Source organism: Ambystoma mexicanum, chromosome 7p (assembly GCF_040938575.1).
Source record: "Ambystoma mexicanum isolate Mex_15411 chromosome 7p, UKY_AmexF1_1, whole genome shotgun sequence".
Classification (NCBI taxonomy): Eukaryota; Metazoa; Chordata; class Amphibia; order Caudata; family Ambystomatidae; genus Ambystoma; species Ambystoma mexicanum.
In genome coordinates, this window is record NC_090939.1 from 70,470,048 (window position 1) to 70,482,283 (window position 12,236).

The following is a 12,236-nucleotide window of genomic DNA, read 5'->3' on the forward strand; positions in this document are numbered from 1 at the left end:
GAACCTAGGGATCTACATATGAGTTATGAACATGTTTGGCTTTAATAAAAAACAATGTTTCAATCAGTGTTTTCTTGGGGAGCTCACTTGTTAGGGAGAATTACCATAAATGTGCTAATTCCCTTCACCTTAGAGACCCCCAGCAATTTAGCTGGATTTTGAGGACTTGATTTTCTCACCTGGAAAGAGAGTGGCCCTCATTACGACCCTGGCGGAAAGGGGAAAACGATGGCGGAAATGCAATACCGCCATCGAATAGCGCTCGGTGCGACTATGACCCGTCACCGCAAAGTACGAAGCCATTAGCGACACCGTAGTGAACGCCAACGCTAACTGCACTAAGCACGCGCGCGCGCGCCATGCCCAACCGCAAACACCACCATGGTGCAACGGTACGCCAATTCCGACCCTAGCGGACATGTACCTAACGCCATCAGGCATGGCGGAATGGACCATTCCGCCATGGCGAGAAGTACGGCATCGCGAATCAACCGTAAACGGCCCCACTGAGTGCCTGTACACCGCTCCCTGCCCACAAAGTACAACTCCCTGTAGGTGCAATGAAGTCACAATGCAACCAGTGAAATGTACAAAGCACCCATGCATGCCAACGAACAAAAGCAACACAAGAGGGGCCAATGGGAGCTGCAGGTCACAGATGGCACGAATACAGAAGCCATCCCAATGGACATGACCACAGTCCCCCACCAAGAAACGCACGCAAACACAGGCACCTGTGACCAGCAACATTCCGAAAATCACATCATTCCACCAGTCCACCTGGCTGACCGCCATCTGTCACACAAAACCCAATCCCCCGCCCCTGAGCATGACAACATCCAAACTGTCATATAGGCAGCCCCCATCCCTGACCTCACGGGCTCAGTAGGCAAACGCGCCCAGCACAGTACCACGCAACTAAACCCCAAAGCAGGAACCCAATGCAGATCTCCTCACAATACATCGCCCCACATATAGGCACATGCCACATCACTTGCAAAGAAAAACGCTACACGGGCCAAATCAGAATAGAAATTTAATGCACAACAAAATCACCAAGCCCATACAGCCATCAGGCCATGAACTCCAAAACACATTTCACCATTGTGGGCTGCATCCGCAAGAAATGACCAGCCACTACTTGTGTGACGCCCTGTCCCATCATGGTACACAGAGCCACAATCACGTACGAAAAGGCAAAAAGGAAGCGCACACAACCGCAGGGCCGTCCCAATGGGGAGGCACTAGTCCAGCTGAAAGGCCGAAATGTTGCTCCGAGCCACCAGTACTGCGTAAGGGCATGTGGGCCACTGGCGATCGTCCCATAAGATCGTAATGCTGCTCCACCGATTAACACGAAGCAGCAGGTGTCGGGAGTAAAATCCATCTGCAGGAGTGGCATACAGATGGCAGTGGCAAAAGGGGAGGAGATACCTGTCAACCAAAAGAAAAGAACAAGAACAGAATGGCCATCAGAACTACATTCGAACAACTCACTTCAATGAGCACACGAAAACCACAGCCATATGCATGCCAGCCCACACCAAAGGATCATCACCACCCCAAAGCCACTTGCGACTCATAACCATCTATACCTAGGTGTAAACACCATCACGAACGAGTGTACCTGTGCATGCGTCTGCCAAAACAGAATCCATCAGATGGAAATGTTAACGTGCATGGACACAAGTGTCTGAGGGCGCGTCGAGACAGGGAGGGCTCAACAAGGCCAGATAGACGATGGTCCCACTATGGCAGCCCTGCATCACATAGCGTAGGGGAGGCGGATAGATCCCAAGAAGCCCTGTACATGGCAAACTCTGCATCAAATCACCTGCCCATGCATCCATTCATCATTCCCTCATCCCGGGATCAAAACGCCTGAATAATTACTCACATGACATTAGAAACGTCCATTGAGTCTGTGCGTAATGCAGCCTGCTAAATCCACAGTGCCCCAGCCCGTAAATCCAGTGTTGTGAAGTAACATGTATTTGGGAATGGCCGGCCTCATCGCCCACGTAGCTATTGCGCATCCCAAACTATTCATATCAATCATTGCTCCCTCGCCATGGGCCCTGTCTCAAGGACATAGAACAATAGAACGTTATATTTGCAGTCAGACCTGTGGGCATCTCCTCGCCGCTAGCTGGAAACCGAAAGCGCCGCCCTTCGAATTCCTCATTTGCAACATCACGTCGAAAAGGCATCTGTGGCCGTTTGAAATCAATAATTATTCCATCGAGTGCGGCTGTGTGTGAAAATGGCAACTGCCTTCACCCACAAATGGGACGCCCCGCCCGTCGTTGCAACTCGGTACAGTGATGCATGAGTGCCCACCGTTACTCGAGTACTACGTTCCACTGACCCTTCACAAGTCCGTTCGCGACTGCACAGATAGTATGGGAAACAATGGGACCACAGCAGAATGAACATATCAACCAATCTTACACGGCCATCGGGTACAAATACATGATTGCAATAGCAAGATACCATTCCCCGAATTGCAGCGTAGTGCGCGGGACGTGCTCGGCCAAAGGGGAGAGCAGTTTGCACAGGTGGAATCAATCACCACAGGTGGAGGCCATACAGCCTCAAAACACATAAATTGCACAGCCAGTCTCCTCCCACAACCACAGCGAAATGCTACCGGCAGGACTCGCGATGTTGGCCCTGGGGGACCTGATAGCACTGCAAGTGCTCCGACTCCAAGAAGAAGACGAACAACAACTACAACCAGCCGCACGGAGGAGACGCAGGAGGAGGAGGAGGCCAAGGCAGGGCCAGCAAGGCCCAGCAGCACAGCCACTACCACCACGCAGGCAGCCCGCAATCCCACGCCTCCGAGCACATCCGTTCAACCTCACTGATGAGCAGATCCACACCCTCTACCGTCTGGACCGGGACACCATAGCCGCCATTGTGGACATGACACAGGCTGACCTAGTCAGCATGATAGATAGCCCAACCGCAATCCCACCCCTACTGAAGGTGGTGTCTGTACTCCACTTCCTGGCCACAGGCACCTACCAGCACACAGTCGGACAGTTGCATGGCATTTCTCAGCCACTGTTCTCACGGACACTATTCCAAGTGCTCGATGCCCTCCTGCAGCACGCAGACGACTACATCTCCCTACCACGCTCGGAGCAGGAAATAACCAACACAAAAGTGGGATTCCATGCACTTGGCGGCATACCGGGTTGCATTGGTGCCATCGACTGCACCCATGTTGAATTGGTCGTGCCACATGCGATGGAGGCCCAGTACCGCAACCGAAAACAATTTCATTCCCTGAATGTACAAATGGTGTGTGACTCCAACAGGATCATTACGCATTGTTGTGCCCGATTCCCTGGATCAACCCATGATTCCATGGTCTTGAGGAACTCTACCATACCACGCTACATGGAGCGACACGCAGGGAACAGATCCTGGCTACTCGGTGAGTCTCATTGCATGCATGATGATGTGGGGTATGTGATTTGGCAATGTACTGGCAGGAAGGGGGGGGGTGTGCGTACGTATCAATGGCATCCCACATCCTACGTTTCTCGTCCACATACAGGTGATGCTGGATATCCACTGAAGAGATGGCTCCTCACACCAGTCCGGAACCCACGGGACCAGCATGAGGAGGACTACAACCATGCCCACTCACGTACCCGTGTAGTCATTGAGCAGGCATTCGGCCTACTGAAGGGCCGTTTCCGCTGCCTCAGCAGGTCTGGCGGGGCACTCCTGTACCGCCATGAGAAGGTTGCAAAGATGGTGATGGCATGTGTCATGCTCCACAACATGTGCGTACGTAGAAATGTGCCCATGCCCCCTGACGCAGAACTGCAAGCACCGGATGATGGTCATGATGAGGGTGGGGATGTGGCAGCACCTCAAGGAGTCTGCGAGGCACCGGAGGCCCGTGACATTCGTCAGCATCTCATTGATGTATGCTTCTAGCACTCATGCCTGGTGGCTGATACATGGACACGGGACACGTGGCACTGTGTGTGTCTGGAACATGCACGAAATGGACTGTACGCCTATGATGGCCTAGTACACAAAGATCAATGTCCACACATCTCATTGGTTGATCGTGCACTGTTTATGGCATATGTGATATCATGTTGTACACCCTATCGACCCGCCACCCAAGTGAGCCCAACACACCCCCTCCACCCTCCTACCTCCCCCCCGAACACCAGTGTTCAAAGATGCTCATTGTCAGTGGGCTGTCGCTATTGCATGCCCCCTCTGCGGGTATCAGGGGCACCCCTGCCTGTGGAGCGCCGGGTCCTCCCAGATCTACGTTGGGGGCTGCCCTGGACGGAACTTGCAACGGATGATGTGTCTGCCTGCTCACGTCCATGCATGTCCCTAAGGGTTTGCGAGAGCTCAGTGAGCACACGGCGCACTGCGGCAAGTTCGGCACATACGTCTTTGGACGTCGCATGCAGTTCCCCCCTCAGGCTCTCGGTGCTTCTCTCAATTTGTGACCTTAGCGTCTCTGTGCCTCTCTCCATTTCTGCCCTAAGTGTCTCAGTTGATGTTTCTATGTCTGCCTTGGTGCCCCCACATTCATCGGCATGGTCCTTGAGGAGTGTGGCCAGTTGCTGCTGTTGTTCGATCAACTGGTCGAGGGACTGTTGCCTCTGCTGGGCCATGGCCATTTGCGGGGGTGTCGCAGAGGGGCTGTTGACCTCATGTTGCCTTCCCACAGGGCTTGGGGGGGATGGCCAGTCGTCGTCTTGTGGGTGCCCCTGCGTGGTATCCTCATGTTGTACGGGATGGGACAGACAGGGGGATTGGGACAGGTCATGGATGGATCTGACTTCGGCATCCCCGTTTTCTGTGTCCGAGCATGCTGCCATCAATGGGGTGTCACCTATGGTGCTGCTGCCACCAGAGGCAGTGCCTTCTGTGGCATCCATTGGGGGGACCTGTGGTGGTGGTGTTGTGGGCATGCTGGCTGCTGGGGTGCCTGTTGATGTTCCCTCCTGTGTGCTGCCACCTGATTTGTGCTGCTGCCGTGTCTTGATGCGTGCAGCTGAGGTGGAGGGTCTCTGGCCGTTGGTCTTGGCCCTCTTTGCAGGTGTGCTGGTAGGGGTGTCCTGTTGCTCGTCGTTTGGATCGGACCCTGTGGTGGAGTAAAGGAGAGCGAGGGTTATTGATGGGTCTGTGGGAATTGGAATGGCATAGTATCACATGCTTTGGGGTGGTACCTGAGGGTGTTTTGGGTCGGGGCCTTGGAGGTGCATTGATTTGTGTGTGGAGTGAGGGTGCAGTTGTTTGGCAGCCTGCAGTTAGGGTGTGCCTGCTGCACGTGTAGTGCGTGTTTTAGGGGTTTTTAATTATTTATGTATTTATTGTGGTTTTTAACGTGCGCTATCAGGCCGATGTGTGTGGACGTTCTCCTGGACATGTGTTTCTGTTGCACTATGTGGACGCATGGTACTTCACATGGATGGACTGTGTGGATTGTTTTATGTGGCCCACCTACCTGAATCTTCGGATGTCTGCACTCCTTTCTCCATCCCTCCGACTCCCTCAATGCTCTCCATTCCGATGGTGGAGGCACAGATTTCTTCCCAGGGGGTCAACTTGATGGGTGATTCAGGACCTCCCCCGGTGGCTGTGGCAATGTTGCGGTTGGCAGAGAGTATGCTGCGGACGCGTATCCGCAGGTCGTCCCATCGCTTGCGGCATTGCTGTGGGGTGCGGGGTGCGGTCCCCACCGCACTTACCCGCTGTGCCACCAGAGCCCATATGGCCTTCTTGTTTGCAAGTGCCGTCCTGGTCATTTGCGTGGAGAAGACCACGGCAGCATTCTCCTGGAGGGTCTCTGTTAGCACGGTGAGTTCCTCACGGGAGAAGTGGACCTGCCGCTTGCGGTCGCACGCTTTCTTCGCTGCTTTTCCCATTTTTCTTGGTTTCGCTAGGGTGGTTGACGGGGTGGGGTGTGTCTCAGGGTAGTGTTTTTAGTGGTTGTGTGGTTTTAGTGTATTTATAGGTGTACGCCGGGATGTTTCCCGTTCCGGGCCCGTGTTTTAACTTCCGTTTCCGTATATTTCCGGCCACCGTACTTTCCGGTAGGCGCACACTGCGGTGACCGCTAAGAGGGGTGGCGGTATTGCACCTGGGGCGCCGTACGGCGGCGGTGTGGGCCGTTTTGGGGTCTTTTCCGCCATCGCGGACTTTGCACTTCCGCCATGCCGTGGTGCTCGTGCCCGATGGGTCGGAATGGGCCGCACTTTGCTCCTTCGTGCAATGGCGGAAACGCTATTTACGCTGTGGCGCTCCGGTCAGTCGATTTCCGCAAGGGTCGTAATGAGGGCCAGTGAGCCTTGTTTCCCACTCTTTCATGTATTTTGATGTGTGTTTTACACTTGTGCTCTTTGATTATGGAGTTTTAGATAACTCTCTAGGCATCATCTTTTCATGTGTGTTACACAGCACCCTCAGTGCAGTGACACAGGGATGTCCTTTTAGACTTCCCAAATATTTAAATACCTTCTCTGGGATAAATCACTGTTTCCCAGAGAATGTAGAGTGAAATTTACTTTACTAGTCTTTCCAAATGTATAGACCCAGCAGACACCATCTTACAATGGAGTGCTGGAGAGGTTACATAGTATCCCCTGTGTCTAACTACTCATGTAGCAGTCAAATGCTACCCTTTCCTATTGAAAAGGCTGGTGGCAGTGGTTTTACAACGAACGACAATGATTTTTCCTGACCGCGAACCCCAGTAGCTAAAAATCACAGGAGCCATGTTTTTCAAGATGGCGCCTTAAGCCCCTTTGTTTAAACAGGTCCCGGTCTTCTTATTTCACCATTTCTTTCTGGAAAGGTCTTTCTAGTGTTTGTCTCTGCGCACCAAACCAGGTTTGGTCCCTTTGTTCGTATGCCTTTGGCGGGCTTCAGGACTGAAGACCACCTCTGGCGTCTGAGTGTCTGGGGTGGGCAGGAAGTGAGGGAGGTGCCCGAAACTCCCTGTGCTTAGTCTCCTAGGAGATCCAAATGCACTCTGGCATGATTGGCTGGCTGACTGTCCTGCAAGGACAGCCACCCTGCTGGGTGATTGACAGCTAGGCTGGAATGAAATGGAGAGAACTGTTTAAAAGGCGACTCTCTTGGACTGGAAAGCAGAGTGGACCACTGGAATGAAAGAATTGAAGACGAGCTGGAAGAGAACGCTGCTGCAGCTCCTGGACCGTTGGTTTGCCCAGTGAAGCCCTGCTGCCGGTCCGAATTGCCAAGTGCATCTCGACAGAGAAACCCCTTCAAGGACGACTTCTTCCTTTGCGTTGGTGGGACCAATCAACTCATAAGCCACCTGGATACCATTCAGGAAGCTGGTTAGGATTAGCCAGGGGGAAGAACAGCTACTCGAACTGAAGTGACTCCATTTTGTTTGTGTTTTCCGACGATCCCGTGCAGTGCAGGAGTCCCCCGATGCCCTTCCTCTTGTCCCCACGACTGAGGCTCAGGAACAGTGAGATCTGCAGGAACTGCCAGGAACCAATGACTTCAGCTGCATTTGTTTCTTCATCCTAAGGTACTGTGCCAACCTGATTGAGAGAATGCCACTCTTGCGGTGAAAGTTTGTGCAGGCCTAATCAGCTTGTAACCCAACAAATGATAATTTTTTGTCTAAACTACTTCTGAGAACTTTTGCAAAGACTTTACCGTTTGATACCAGAACTGCTCTTTCCTTTCCTGAATACTAGCCCATTGACTTTGGCCGAAGCCTATTAACTTGAATTGAACTCTTCTGGTGAACTGAAACAATTTGCACTGTTTACAAGTATATATGATCTATTCTACTTACCTTGTGCCTTTTTGCTCACTTCTAAGTAACAGAACTGCCATTTGGCTCCTATTTCAGGGCCGCTCAAACTGTCTAAAAATCTTAGAGTTTTGTATTGAAGTGTATTGGTTTATAATATTAAGTTGCCTCCTTCTAGTGAAATGTTTTCTAAATGTCTGTGTAATAAATTAATAAGTGTTTTACCAAGAAACCTTGAGTATAAGTGTCTACTTGAACCACTGTGACTGAAAGTCCTCTGTGTAACTACATGTACTGCTCACATTCACTCTTGAGATAAGCCTGGCTGCTCAGCTCGCTACCAAGAACTGTGTGGTACAGACTTATGCCAAAGGTTGGTTTGGCTTACACCCGTAGTCCTAATTGTGTGTGGTGGTCCCAGGGGGTACTGCATGCAATTCTGCCTAACATCGCTCTATTTGGAATATCTTATTTAGAAGTGCACTAGTGGACTTGTATCGCCTGAAATGTACGCATTATCTCATCAACCTACCCAACACTTTATAAGACTGAAATCTAGAATTCTGGGCAGGGCTCTTGAAGTGCGCCTGGTGCAGTGCAAGAGGTTTGCAGAAGGAGAATTTGTTAGGAAGGAGGTCAAGAAGTTCAAGGTGATTCATGACTCCTAATATGTTCTAGGTGAGGCCTTAATAAGCGCAGAGTCTTCTGATACCCCATACATCGGGCATCAATATTCATTGATTCCCAGTAGGCATGTGACGTGCGGTTTCTGATTTGTCTTGGAATAGAAGAACGAAAAAACCATGGGTATTTGGCCAAAAAGACTATCATCTTCCCATGACGTAATAAAGGATGCACTCGTTCGCCGCGCAGCGCTCGGTAGACTGGTCAAGAGCAGTGAGGATGTTCTTGTTTGTCAATTGTATTTATTCCTATTTGACAATGATTGCAGTGCACATTCCTGAATACATGTATATAGTGCTCGTTCTTAGACAGCTTAGTTGAACAGGAACCAACTGTGGGAGATAGAAACCGATGCGTTTTCATTTCAGGGGCTGGTAGAATAGCTCAGGGGCAACACGCTCGCCTTGGAAGGAAGACAACACAGAGCAACGTAGGTTTGATCGCTGGGTCTGTGCTAAGAAACCTCTGGGTATTAAGCGCGTTATAAATAACCATTTACAATTTACAGGCAATCTTAATAGGAAGAGTACCAGATGATGACATCCTGGACTTCTTCATCTGGATGAGAGATACAAGGTGCAGGCGGTAAAAGTCTAGTATGGGTTTTTACTGTAAGGTGAGTCTGTCCAACAGATTCAATTGTGCAGGTTCACCAGAATGCTGTGTGGTATTCCTGCTGAAACTAGTAGAGCATGAAAAACCTCTTGCGTCTATACATCTCAACCTCCATCCTGGTCATTCCTGATGAGTAGCATTGGAGAGGTGGAGGGGTTCCGGATACCTGGATTACATGAGCTAGTCGGGGAACTTCCTTTTGCAAATGTTTCTATGTTTCTCTGCAAGGCGTCTCATCCTTAAGGCGAATGTTGAGCTCATCGCCTTGAGTTTCTCCAACACCCCATTGAAAATGCAGAAAAGAGCTCTTTTGGAGAATAGCTCAGGGGCAACGTGCTCGCCTTGGAAGCAAGACGACACGGAGCACCGCAGGTTCGATCCCCGGGTCCGCGCTTAGAAACCTAGGCATTATAAATAACCTATCATATCATATCTGGGTACAGGGGACTGCCTATGGCTGATCTTGGAAATCTGGTGGCCGCCTGGAATAGTGAGGGCGAAGGCAAATGTCCCATAGAGGAGGGCCACACTCTTTCCTCCAGGCAGGGCTCTTCAGTGGCCTGTCTGGTTACACAGTGGAAGGCGCGTGGGGCTCTACCAGAATGATTCCAGGGGCAGGCCTTCTCACTGGGCAAATGTATTTATTTATTTCAGAGCATATTATCGAATGGCCCCTGGAGGTCTCAAAGGGGCCAAACGTTTGAGCGCAGTTGCCCCATAGTGTGCGATTAGTGGTCCCCGGACTTTCCCAGTGCCCGAGATGGTATCCTGAACCAGGTGAAGTTCTCAGTATGTTTCATTGCTTGAATTGATGTATAGCTGTTTTGAACTGCAGGTTTTTATAAAGGGTGAATTGGCACACATGTATGATTTGTGGGGTGCCATCTCAACAAAAACCTGAGGGTGAATCTTTCGTGTTTTTAGAAGATTGGCAAATAAATCATTACAGTGAAATTGTGTGCTTCACATGTAGCATGTTCTTCAAGTGTGTTTACCGGCAGTGGTATGATATGTAGTGAACATGTTTTAGTTTTACTCTGCTATAAAGGGCACTATCTAGCCACATAGGATATCCATGAAAGGGGATTGGTTTTGAATGTAGCGACATCTCGCATCTATGCGCACTTTACAGAGCATTCACGATTCTACATGGCAAGTGTGAGGCGATAGATACTGCAGTCTTGCTTTTTCTCGGACGTCTGGGATTTTTAGTTTTCTTAAATTATACATGTGAATTGCCGGAATTCAAACTTGAGGGCCCTGGCTTTATAGGAAGCGGGGGTGGCGGGGGTGGTGGGAGAGGGGTATAGAGCTCTGCCTATATACTGAAGCACTACTGTTTGACTTATATTTTATATTTTCGACAAGTATATATTTGATCCTTGGAACAACTGATGTTGAGTGATAGACCATTACACAGGGCCTCATCATGGGTTGGGCGGTATCCCGTATGGGATACCGCCCAACTTTATTTGCGTTAGCGCCCACCTGTCCGGTGGCATTACCGCCGGATCACGGGTTGGGCGCTAACCATTAATCCCCATTCCCCATTGGGTCCATTGGACCCAAGAGGGAATTTTCCAGGCAATAACCGCACAGTAATACCGCCGGCAGTCATTGCGCCAAAAATGGCAATATTTCTGGCGTGTTTACCCCCAGCACTGAGCTGGGGGTAAACATGCCAGTCTCGAGATTGGGAGGACCCTTAAATGCAGCGGTAACACCATTACTGCCGCATTTAAGGGCTACCGCCCAACTCGTGATCAGACCCATAGTAGTTCTTTAAGGATGCATAGGCTGATTCTTGAAGGGGTGTTCCGGTATATCAAGGTCCTCATGTTGCTTAAAGAAGTCTTTTTTCTGTGTCATTGAGGAGCGCAAAGTTTGAGTATAATAACGTCATGTTTATTTACTTATTCGTATACCGACGAACAATGCTCTTCTGATCACAAAAGAACGTACAATAGATAAGAAATCATATTTGACGGGAAGCAGTGAGCTGCTTAAAATGAGGTGAGTTTGGGGCATATTCAGATCCAGCACATTTGTGACGTGGGAGGAAATGGAGGAGTCACCAGGGACAATGCATAGATTAAGGATAATGAACATTGGACATTTTACCATGGAGGTCGGTGGTATGGCCAGCTGTGCTCGAGATGGGTGAAGTGCTAGAATGGCGGCACAGGAAGTGAGGGACAGAGGCGGGCTAGAAGCAAGGAAACAATGTTAGCTAGCAGTCAGGTGAGAGGTAGGTTACGAGGGTAACTCGGAGGTGAGGAGGTAGGCTTTTAGTCTGTTTTTCAATAAATCTGTGTGGACTGTTTCTTGGATGTCCTGGGGAAAAGAATTCCATGCAAGCGGAGCAATAAGAGAGAAGGAGCGGAAGTGAGGAGCCACAAGGGTAGTCGAGGAGACATAGTGTAGATTATGAGAAGGCTTGTAGAGTTGGATAGTGGAGGATAGATACAGTGGTGCCTTTACTGTGGATAGATTTGTGAACCAGGAGAAGAAATGTAAATCTGGCCCTGTTTTGCATCATCAGCCATCCAGCCTGATGATGGTATGAGGAAGTAGGTGTGAAGTGAGGGAGTTCAAAGAGAGTCCTGGCAGCAAAGTTAATGATCTTGTCGAGAGGACAAAAAGCATAGTTGGGGAGACCAAAGAGGATGCTGGCACAGTAGTCTAGTTTAGAGAAGACCAGAGTGGTTAAGAGATGGTTGCCGGTGTTGGAAGGTAAGAGGTTCCTGATTTTCCTAATATTTAGGCAGTAGAGGCGAGCTGCTGTTCCAGTTTTGGAAATGAAAGTAGGGAAGATGTGAGGAGGGTCATAGATAACGCCTATGTTTCTAGCTGAGGAAGTGTACGCTAGAGTGTCAGGTGGGAACTGGATAGGCAGAGGAAGAGATGAGAGGGAGCTTTTGGCCGGGAAGAGGACCTTTGTTTTGGTAGTGTGCAACATCAGAGAGTGCAAAGCCATCCAATATTTAATAGCAGAGAAACAGTTGGACATTTTGATAGAGAGATCAGAGGAGAGTTCAGGAAAAGAGAAGAAGATTTGTGTGTCATCTGCAAACAGAACCCAACGAAGGAGATTAGTGCCGCAAGAGCAGAGGTGTAGGGTGTAAAGAGGAGCGGACCCAAGACAGAGCCT